The sequence below is a fragment of the Salmo trutta genome, chromosome 2 (assembly GCF_901001165.1).
Source record: "Salmo trutta chromosome 2, fSalTru1.1, whole genome shotgun sequence".
In the NCBI taxonomy this organism is placed as follows: Eukaryota; Metazoa; Chordata; class Actinopteri; order Salmoniformes; family Salmonidae; genus Salmo; species Salmo trutta.
The window spans coordinates 40,926,335-40,938,550 of record NC_042958.1 but is presented as its reverse complement, the minus strand read 5'-3'; the positions used below and the strand labels follow the sequence as shown (position 1 = coordinate 40,938,550).

Below are 12,216 nucleotides of genomic sequence, written 5' to 3'. Positions count from 1 at the left end.
CAGAAACAGTATGTGATGACTATCTTAACGCTTGTACCAAGAAACTAACATTCTCATTTGTCTTTAATTACCAGTACTAACAGCCAATGGCTACTTTATTGATGTACTTCATTATAGCCATCTACAGAGTCTGCAGGCTTCATTATAGCCAGCTACAGTCTACAGAGTCAACAGGCTTCATTATAGTTGTCTACAGAGTCAGCAGGCTTCATTATAACCATCTACAGAGTCAGCAGGCTTCATTATAGCCATCTACAGTCTACAGAGTCAGCAGGCTTCATTATAGCCATCTACAGTCTAGAGAGTCAGCAGGCTTCATTATAGCCATCTACAGGGTCAGCAGGCTTTATTATAGCCATCTACAGTCTACAGAGTCAGCAGGCTTCATTATAGCCATTTACAGAGTCAGCAGGCTTCATTATAGCCATCTACAGTCTACAGAGTCGGCAGGCTTCATTATAGCCATCTACAGAGTCAGCAGGCTTCATTATAGCCATATACAGTGTACAGAGTCAGCAAGCTTCATTATAGCCATATACAGTGTACAGAGTCAGCAAGCTTCATTATAGCCATCTACAGTCTACAGAGTCAGCAGGCCTCATTATAGCCATCTACAGGGTCAGCAGGCTTTATTATAGCCATCTACAGTCTACAGAGTCAGCAGGCTTCATTATAGCCATCTACAGTCTACAGAGTCAACAGGCTTCATTATAGCCGTCTACAGAGTCAGCAGGCTTCATTATAGCCATCTACAGAGTCAGCAGGCTTCATTATAGCCATATACAGTGTACAGAGTCAGCAAGCTTCATTATAGCCATCTACAGTCTACAGAGTCAGCAGGCTTCATTATAGCCATCTACAGAGTCAGCAGGCTTCATTATAGCCATCTACAGGGTCAGCAGGCTTTATTATAGCCATCTACAGTCTACAGAGTCAGCAGGCTTTATTATAGCCATCTACAGTCTACAGAGTCAACAGGCTTCATTATAGCCATCTACAGAGTCAGCAGGCTTCATTATAGCCATCTACAGTCTACAGAGTCAACAGGCTTCATTATAGCCGTCGACCGAGTCAGCAGGCTTCATTATAGCCATCTACAGAGTCAGCAGGCTTCATTATAGCCATCTACAGTCTACAGAGTCAGCAGGCTTCATTATAGCCATCTACAGTCTAGAGAGTCAGCAGGCTTCATTATAGCCATCTAGAGTCTACAGAGTCAGCAGGCTTCATTATAGCCATCTAGAGTCTACAGGGTCAGCAGGCTTCATTATAGCCATCTACAGTCTACAGGGTCAGCAGGATTCATTATAGCCATCTACAGTCTACAGGGTCAGCAGGCTTCATTACAGCCATTTAAAGAGTCAGCAGGCTTCATTATAGCCATATACAGTGTACAGAGTCAGCAAGCTTCATTATAGCCATCTACAGTCTACAGAGTCAGCAGGCTTCATTATAGCCATCTACAGGGTCAGCAGGCTTTATTATAGCCATCTACAGTCTACAGAGTCAGCAGGCTTCATTATAGCCATCTACAGTCTACAGGGTCAGCAGGCTTCATTATAGCCATCTACAGAGTCAGCAGGCTTCATTATAGCCATCTACAGTCTACAGAGTCAGCAGGCTTCATTATAGCCATCTACAGTCTACAGGGTCAGCAGGCTTCATTACAGCCATTTACAGAGTCAGCAGGCTTCATTATAGCCATCTACAGTCTACAGAGTCAGCAGGCTTCATTATAGCCATCTACAGAGTCAGCAGGCTTCATTATAGCCATATACAGTGTACAGAGTCAGCAAGCTTCATTATAGCCATCTACAGTCTACAGAGTCAACAGGCTTCATTATAGCCGTCTACAGAGTCAGCAGGCTTCATTATAGCCATCTACAGAGTCTGCAGGCTTCATTATAGCCATCTACAGTCTACAGAGTCAACAGGCTTCATTATAGCCATCTACAGGGTTAGCAGGCTTTATTATAGCCGTCTACAGTGTCAGCAGGCTTCATTATAGCCATCTACAGTCTACAGAGTCAACAGGCTTCATTATAGTCGTCTACAGAGTCAGCAGGCTTCATTATAGCCATCTACAGAGTCAGCAGGCTTCATTATAGCCATCTACAGAGACAGCAGGCTTCATTATAGCCATATACAGTGTACAGAGTCAGCAAGCTTCATTATAGTCATCTACAGTCTACAAAGTCAGCAGGCTTCATTATAGCCATCTACAGAGTCAGCAGGCTTCATTATAGCCATATACAGTGTACAGAGTCAGCAGGCTTCATTATAGCCATCTACAGTCTACAGGGTCAGCAGGATTCATTATAGCCATCTACAGTCTACAGAGTCAGCAGGCTTCATTATAGCCATCTACAGAGTCAGCAGGCTTCATTATAGCAGTCTACAGTCTACAGAGTCAGCAGGCTTCATTATAGCCATCTACAGTCTACAGGGTCAGCAGGATTCATTATAGCCATCTACAGTCTACAGAGTCAACAGGCTTCATTATAGCCATCTACAGAGTCAGCAGGCTTTATTATAGCCATCTACAGTCTACAGAGTCAACAGGCTTCATTATAGCCGTCTACAGAGTCAGCAGGCTTCATTATAGCCATCTACAGAGTCAGCAGGCTTCATTATAGCCATCTACAGTCTACAGAGTCAGCAGACTTCATTATAGCCATCTACAGTCTAGAGAGTCAGCAGGCTTCTTTATAGCCATCTACAGTCTACAGAGTCATCAGACTTCATTATAGCCATCTACAGTCAATAGAGTCAGCAGGCTTCATTATAGCCATCTACAGTCTACAGAGTCAGCAGGCTTCATTATAGCCATCTACAGTCTACAGGGTCAGCAGGATTCATTATAGCCATCTACAGTCTACAGAGTCAGCAGGCTTCATTATAGCCATCTACAGAGTCAGCAGGCTTCATTATAGCCATCTACAGTCTACAGAGTCAGCAGGCTTCATTATAGCCATCTACAGTCAATAGAGTCAGCAGGCTTCATTATAGCCATCTACAGTCTACAGAGTCAGCAGGCTTCATTATAGCCATCTACAGTCTACAGAGTCAGCAGGCTTCATTATAGCCATCTACAGTCTACAGGGTCAGCAGGATTCATTATAGCCATCTACAGTCTACAGGGTCAGCAGGCTTCATTATAGCCATCTACAGTCTACAGGGTCAGCAGGCTTCATTACAGCCATCTACAGAGTCAGCAGGCTTCATTATAGCCATCAACAGAGTCAACAGGCTTCATTATAGCCATCTACAGTCTACAGAGTCAGCAAGGTTTCATTATAGCCATCTACAGTCTACAGAGTCAGCAGGCTTCATTATAGCCATCTATAGAGTCAGCAGGCTTCATTATAGCCATCTACAGTCTACAGAGTCAGCAGGATTCATTATAGCCATCTACAGAATCAGCAGGATTTATTATAGCCATCTACAGTCTACAGAGTCAGCAGGCTTCATTATAGCCATCTACAGAGTCAGCAGGCATCTACAGAGTCAGCAGGCTTCATTGTAGCCATCTACAGAGTCAGCAGGCTTCATTATAGCCATCTACAGAGTCAGCAGGCTTCATTATAGCCATCTACAGAGTCAGCAGGCTTCATTATAGCCATATACAGAGTCAGCAGGATTCATTATAGCCATCTACAGACTACAGAGTCAGCAGGATTCATTATAGCCATCTACAGAGTCAGCAGGATTCATTATAGCCATCTACAGTCTACAGAGTCAGCAGGCTCCATTATAGCCATCTACAGAGTCAGCAGGATTCATTATAGCCATCTACAGTCTAGAGAGTCAGCAGGCTTCATTATAGCCATCTACAGTCTACAGAGTCATCAGACTTCATTATAGCCATCTACAGTCAATAGAGTCAGCAGGCTTCATTATAGCCATCTATAGTCTACAGAGTCAGCAGGCTTCATTATAGCCATCTACAGTCTACAGGGTCAGCAGGATTCATTATAGCCATCTACAGTCTACAGGGTCAGCAGGCTTCATTATAGCCATCTACAGTCTACAGGGTCAGCAGGCTTCATTACAGCCATCTACAGAGTCAGCAGGCTTCGTTATAGCCATCAACAGAGTCAACAGGCTTCATTATAGCCATGTACAGTCTACAGAGTCAGCAAGGTTTCATTATAGCCATCTACAGTCTACAGAGTCAGCAGGCTTCATTATAGCCATCTATAGAGTCAGCAGGCTTCATTATAGCCATCTACAGTCTACAGGGTCAGCAGGATTCATTATAGCCATCTACAGTCTATCAACTCCCGAGATTAGGCTGGCAATACTAAAGTGCCTATAAGAACATTCAATAATCAAAGTTATAGGAAATACAAACGGTATAGAGAGAAATAGTCCTATAATTCCTATAATAACTACAACCTAAAACTTCTTACCTGGGAATATTGAAGACTCATGTTAAAAGGAACCACCAGCTTTCATATGTTCTCATGTTCTGAGCAAGGAACTTAAACGTCAGCGTTTTTACATGGCACATAATGCACTTTTACTTTCTTCTCCAACACTTTGTTTTTGCATTATTTAAACCAAATGGAACATGTTCAATGATTTATTTGAGACTAAATTGATTTCATTCATATATTATATTAAGTTAAAATAAAAGTGTTTATTCAGTATTGTTGTAATTGTCATTATTACAAATATATAAAAATCTGCCGATTTAATCGATATCGGCTTTTTTTGGTCCTCCAATAATCGGTATTGGTGTTGAAAAATCATAATCGGTCGACCTCTACCTCACACCCCCTCCTCCATGCTTCACGGTGGGAACCACACACACACAGAGATCTGTTCACCTACTCTGCATCTCACAAAGACACATCAGTTGGAACCAAGAATCTAAAATTTGGACTCATCAGACCAAAGGACATATTTCCACCGGTCTAATCTCCATTGCTCGTATCTCTTCTTCTTATTGGTGCCCTTTATATATTTTACTGCCGTATATTACCGTATATTTTTACTTTTTACCCTCACTCAACTTTTTTCATTCAACTTTCTTACCCCGGAGGTTTTATCTGGACATGGTTCGTCAGGACTTCAAACAGCCGAAGCTAAGTAACATTAACATGATGCCTTCTAATTGCAGTCGTTGTACTTATAATATACAGGAGAACGATCGCCTTACGGCAAGGATAGCTGTGCTGCAAGCCCAGCTTCAGACGCAATCGTTAGGAAAGGGTAATTTCAGTGTAGGAAAGGATGAAACAGCGTCTGTGCCACCAGCAAGTACAGATAGTAACGTTAGTATAAATCCCCTCGCACGGTCCCCGCAGCCGGACAACTTTCTCATGGCTTCTGGAGGGAAACGCTGTAGGAATGCTCAACCGGTGTCGCTTATTCAGCCGACAGAAACTTTCAACCGGTTCTCCCCATTAAGTGAGTCGGAGTCGGAGGCCGAGACTTCTCTGGTCTCTACTCATCCCGCTGTGGGGTCTGAGACGCCGAAGGCTCCCACCATTAGCTCTGACAAATTGAAAACCCTAGTCATTGGCGACTCCATTACCCGCAGTATTAGACTTAAAACTAATCATCCAGCGATCATACACTGTTTACCAGGGGGCAGGGCTACCGACATTAAGGCTAATCTAAAGACGGTGCTGGCTAAAGCTAAAACTGGCGAGTGTAGAGAGTATAGAGATATTGTTATCCACGTCGGCACCAACGATGTTAGGATGAAACAGTCAGAGGTCACCAAGCGCAACATAGCTTCAGCGTGTAAATCAGCTAGAAAGATGTGTCGGCATCGAGTAATTGTCTCTGGCCCCCTCCCAGTTAGGGGGAGTGATGAGCTCTACAGCAGAGTCTCACAACTCAATCGCTGGATGAAAACTGTGTTCTGCCCCTCCCAAAAGATAGAATTTGTAGATAACTGGCCCTCTTTCTGGGACTCACCCACAAACAGGACCAAGCCTGGCCTGTTGAGGAGTGACGGACTCCATCCTAGCTGGAGGGGTGCTCTCATCTTATCTACGAACATAGACAGGGCTCTAACTCCTCTAGCTCCAGAATGAAATAGGGTGCAGGCCAGGCAGCAGGCTGTTAGCCAGTTTGCCAGCTTAGTGGAGTCTGCCATTAGCACAGTCAGCGTAGTCACCTCAGCTTTCCCCATTGAGACCGTGTCTGTGCCTCGATCTAGGTTGGGCAAAATTAAAAATGGCGGTGTTCGCTTTAGTAATCTCACTAGTATAAAGACCTCCTCCATTCCTGCCATTATTGAAAGAGATTGTGATACTTCACATCTCAAAATTGGGTTACTTAATGTTAGATCCCTCACTTCCAAGGCAGTTATAGTCAATGAACTAATCACTGATCATAATCTTGATGTGATTGGCCTGACTGAAACATGGCTTAAGCCTGATGAATTTACTGTGTTAAACGAGGCCTCACCCCCTGGTTACACTAGTGACCATACCCCCCGTGCATCCGGCAAAGGCGGAGGTGTTGCTAACATCTACGATAGCAAATTTCAATTTACAAAAAAAAACAATGACGTTTTCGTCTTTTGAGCTTCTAGTCATGAAATCTATGCAGCCTACTCACTCACTTTTTATAGCTACTGTTTACAGGTCTCCTGGACCATATGCAGTGTTCCTCACTGAGTTCCCTGAATTCCTATCGGATCTTGTAGTCATAGCAGATAATATTCTAATTTTTGGTGAGTTTAACATTCACATGGAAAAGTCCACAGACCCACTCCAAAAGGCTTTCGGAGCCATACTCGACTCAGTGGGTTTTGTCCAACATGTCTCTGGACCTACTCACTGCCACAGTCATACTCTGGACCTAGTTTTGTCCCATGGAATAAATGTTGTGGATCTTAATGTTTTTCCTCATAATCCTGGATTATCGGACCACCATTTTATTGCGTTTACAATTGCAACAAATAATCTGCTCAGACCCCAACCTAGGAGCATTAAAAGTCGTGCTATAAATTCTCAGACAACCCAAAGATTCCTTGATGCCCTTCCTGACTCCCTCTGCCTACCCAAGGACGTCAGAGGACAAAAATCAGTTAACCACCTAACCGAGGAACTCAATTTAACCTTGCGCAATATCCTAGATGCAGTTGCACCCCTAAAAATTAAAAACATCTGCCATAAGAAACTAGCTCCCTGGTATACAGAAAATACACGAGCTCTGAAGCAAGCTTCCAGAAAATTGGAACGGAAATGGCGCCACACCAAACTGGAAGTCTTGCGACTAGCTTGGAAAGACAGTACCGTGCAGTATCGAAGAGCCCTCACTGCTGCTCGATCATCCTATTTTTCCAACTTAATTGAGGAAAATAAGAACAATCCGAAATTTCTTTTTGATACTGTCGCAAAGCTAACTAAAAAGCAGCATTCGCAAATGGAGGATGGCTTTCACTTCAGCAGTAATACATTTATGAACTTCTTTGAGGAAAATATCATGATCATTAGAAAGCATATTACAGACTCCTCTTTAAATCTGGGTATTCCTCCAAAGCTCCATTGTCCTGAGTCTGCACAACTCTGCCAGGACCTTGGCTCAAGGGAGATACTAAAGTGTTTTAGTACTATATCTCTTGACACAATGATGAAAATAATCATGGCCTCCAAACCCTCAAGCTGCATACTGGACCCTATTCCAACTAAATTACTGAAAGAGCTGCTTCCTGTGCTTGGCCCTCCTATGTTGAACATAATAAACGGCTCTCTATCCACCGGATGTGTACCAAGCTCACTAAAAGTGGCAGTAATAAAGCCTCTCTTGAAAAAGCCGAATCTTGACCCAGAAATTATAAAAAAAAACTAATCGGCCTATATCGAATCTTCCATTCCTCTCAAAAATTTTTGAAAAAGCTGTTGCACAGCAACTCACTGCCTTCCTGAAGACAAACAATGTATACGAAACGCTTCAGTCTGGTTTTAGACCCCATCATAGCACTGAGACTGCACTTGTGAAGGTGGTAAATGACCTTTTAATGACATCAGACCGAGGCTCTGCATCTGTCCTCGTGCTCCTAGATCTTAGTGCCGCTTTTGATACCATCGATCACCACATTCTTTTGGAGAGATTGGAAACCCAAATTGGTCTACATGGACAAGTTCTGGCCTGGTTTAGATCTTATCTGTCGGAAAGATATCAGTTTGTCTCTGTGAATGGTTCATCCTCTGACAAATCAATTGTAAATTTCGGTGTTCCTCAAGGTTCCGTTCTAGGACCACTATTGTTTTCACTATATATTTTACCTCTTGGGGATGTCATTCGAAAACATAATGTTAAATTTCACTGCTATGCGGACGACAAACAGCTGTACATTTCAATGAAACATGGTGAAGCCCCAAAATTGCCCTCGCTAGAAGCCTGTGTTTCAGACATAAGGAAGTGGATGGCTGCAAATTTTCTACTTTTAAACTCGGACAAAACAGAGATGCTTGTCCTAGGTCCCAAGAAACAAAGAGATCTTCTGTTGAATCTGACAATTAATCTGGATGGTTGTACAGTCGTCTCAAATAAAACTGTGAAGGACCTCGGCGTTACTCTGGACCCTGATCTCTCTTTTGAAGAACATATCAAGACTGCTTCAAGGACAGCTTTTTTCCATCTACGTAACATTGCAAAAATCAGAAACTTTCTGTCCAAAAATGACGCAGAAAAATTAATCCATGCTTTTGTTACTTCTAGGCTGGACTACTGCAATGCTCTACTTTCCGGCTACCCGGATAAAGCACTAAACAAACTTCAGTTAGTGCTAAATACGGCTGCTAGAATCCTGACTAGAACCAAAAAAATTTGATCATATTACTCCAGTGCTAGCCTCCCTACACTGGCTTCCTGTTAAGGCAAGGGCTGATTTCAAGGTTTTACTGCTAACCTACAAAGCATTACATGGGCTTGCTCCTACCTATCTTTCCGATTTGGTCCTGCCGTACATACCTACACGTACGCTACGGTCACAAGACGCAGGCCTCCTAATTGTCCCTAGAATTTCTAAGCAAACGGCTGGAGGTAGGGCTTTCTCCTATAGAGCTCCATTTTTATGGAATGGTCTGCCTACCCATGTGAGAGACGCAGACTCAGTCTCAACCTTTAAGTCTTTACTGAAGACTTATCTCTTCAGTAGGTCCTATGATTAAGTGATTAAGTGTAGTCTGGCCCAGGAGTGTGAAGGTGAACGGAAAGGCTGGAGCAACGAACCGCCCTTGCTGTCTCTGCCTTGCCGGTTCCCCTCTTTCCACTGGGATTCTCTGCCTCTAACCCTATTACAGGGGCTGAGTCACTGACTTACTGGTGTTCTTCCATGCCGTCCATGGGAGGGGTGCGTCACTTGAGTGGGTTGAGTCACTGACGTGGTCTTCCTGTCTGGGTTGGCGCCCCCCCCCCCCCTTGGGTTGTGCCATGGCGGAGATTTTTGTGGGCTATACTCGGCCTTGTCTTCGGACGGTAAGTTGGTGGTTGTAGACATCCCTCTAGTGGTGTGGGGGCTGTGCTTTGGCAAAGTGGGTGGGGTTATATCCTGCCTGTTTGGCCCTGTCCGGGGTTATCATCGGATGGGGCCACAGTGTCTTCTGATCCCTCCTGTCTCAGCCTCCAGTATTTATGCTGCAGTAGTTAATGTGCCGGGGGGCTAGGGTCAGTCTGTTTCATCTGGAGTATTCTCTTGTCTTATCCGGTGTCCTGTGTGAATTTAAATATGCTCTCTCTAATTCTCTCTTTCTCTCTTTCTTTCTTTCTCTCGGAGGACCTGAGCCCTAGGACCATGCCTCGGGACTACCTGGCATGATGACTCCTTGCTGTCCCCAGTCCACCTGGCCATGCTGCTGCTCCAGTTTCAACTGTTCTGCCTGCGGCTACGGAACCCTGACCTGTTCACCGGACGTGCTTGTTGCACCCTCGACAACTACAATGATTATTATTATTTGACCATGCTGGTCATTTATGAACATTTTAACATCTTGACCATGTTCTGTTATAATATCCACCCGGCACAGCCAGAAGAGGACTGGCCACCCCTCATAGCCTGGTTCCTCTCTAGGTTTCTTCCTAGGTTTTTGGCCTTTCTAGGGAGTTTTTCCTAGTGAGTTTTTCCTAGCCACCGTGCCTCTTTCACATGCATTGCTTGCCGTTTGGGGTTTTAGGCTGGGTTTCTGTACAGCACTTTGAGATTTCAGCTGATATACGAAGGGCTATATAAATACATTTGATTTGATTTGACTTTAGTAGTGGTTTCTTTGCAGAACTTTGACTATGAAGGCCTGATTCACATAGTCTCCTCCGAACAGTTGATGTTGAGATGTGTCTGTTACTTGAACAGAGGTAACTCTGGGTCTTCCATTCCTGTGGCGGTCCTAATGAGAGCCAGTTTCATCATAGCGCTTGACGATTTTTGCCGACTGCACATTAAGAAACTTTCAAAGTTCTTGACATTTTCCGGATTGACTGACCTTCACGTCTTAAAGTAATGGACTGTCATTTCTCTTTGCTTATTTGAGCTGTTCTTGTCATAATATGGACTTTTATGGTCTTTTATCAAATATGGCTATCTTCTGTATACCACCCCTACCTTGTCACAACACAACCGATTGGCTCAAACGCATTAAGGAAAGAAATTCCACAAATTAACATTTAACAAGGCACACCTGTTAATTCAAATGCATTCCAGGTGACTACCTCATGAAGCTGGTTGAGAGAATGTCAAGAGTGTGCAAAGCTGTCATCAAGGCAAAGCATGGCTACTTTGAAGAATCTCAAATATAAAATATATTTTGATTTGTTGAACAGTTTTTTGGTTACTACATGATTCCATAAGTGTTATTTCATAGTTTGGATGTCTTCACTATTATTCTACAATGTAGAAAATAGTAAAATAAAGAAAACTCTCAAATGAGTAGGTGTGTCCAAACTTTTGACTGGTACTGTGTTTGTGTGTGTGTGTTAATTTTATAGATACTTTTTTACACATATTTAACCTCTTTTTTGGGTAGGCACAAAACTACCTTCAGACTTTCGCAAAAAAAATTAACCGGTACCGGTTACCTCTAGACGAGTCCCGTGACACTTATGGGGGTCGTAGAGCGAAAAGGAGACCACATATCGACTTCGTGAGTCTCCCCTTTCCATAGTGGTCATTATAGTTTAGGTCCAACTGTTTGTGAGAAGACCGATTTTCGGGTTGTCTCATGATCTGACCAACACCACTCTGTCAACTTTCATCACAGATGCAGAAGTGCGATGCGTGCAATGCAAAAAAAAAAAGATCTCTAGCTTAAATTGACGGATTTTGATGGGGATTTTTTGATTATGTTTATTAGATTGCCGCACCGGTGCGTCAGTAGACTCTCAGGGGGTTAAAGAGATGGGTGGGGCTAAGATTTAAGAGGGTGTGAACGATGCTGAATGGGCTCAAAAAAAGAGAGCTCTCGTGTGAAACTTTTCAAGGACATGTTCTGGTCTACAAGGTAAGTTTATCAAATTTCTTTTGCATGTTTCCCTCACCTGCAGTGTATGATATACTACAGGGTTCGATACTACGACCAAAACAATCGCATTTGCAACCGCTTTACGTGGCAGTGTGACACATTTTGAATTGGCAGTGAAAATAAATTTACTTGTTCACGTTAGTTTAAAAATTGTTTTTTTTTTTGCATCAATTGAGTTTTTTGGTCGATTATCACCGTCAGTGGCCCGCTTGGGAAATGGAAAAAAATATTGTAGCAATGCTCTTTTTAATTCATAATTTATTAAACATAAAAAATAAAAACGATGGATCCCTGAAGCTGTTCGTTATGTCGATTATTTATCACACGCGCTCTGCACACATATATGCTATAAATAATCTGTCAGGTAGAGAGAGCGCGTCTGAAACAGCTGTGTGGAGCAGCTCAGCGAAGACCGACAGCAGTAGGGGTACGAAAGATGTTCCAACTGATGCTATCTACCAGTACATGCTAAAGCAAGAATGGGTACGCAAACCAGCTATTCAAAAAAGTTCAAAGTCTTGTTTTAATATCCGCGTTGTGCAATTCAGTCGTCGTGGAATATCCTGTCTTGAAAATCAGACATTTCGTCTAGGCTCCTTGAAAAGTATTCATACCCCCTTGACTTATTTTCCACATTTTGTTGTGTTACATCTGAATTAAAAATGGATTAAATATTTGTTTCTCACCCAGCTACACACAATACACCATAATGACGAAAAACACAAGTAGTCAC

General features: G+C 43.1%; 1 protein-coding gene across 4 annotated transcripts in view; it reads right to left on the bottom strand.

The window, feature by feature from the left end:
* Positions 1–12,216, bottom strand: part of arid4b (AT-rich interaction domain 4B) — a 169,600-nt gene that overhangs the window by 128,293 nt on the left and 29,091 nt on the right. The window lies entirely within an intron of this gene.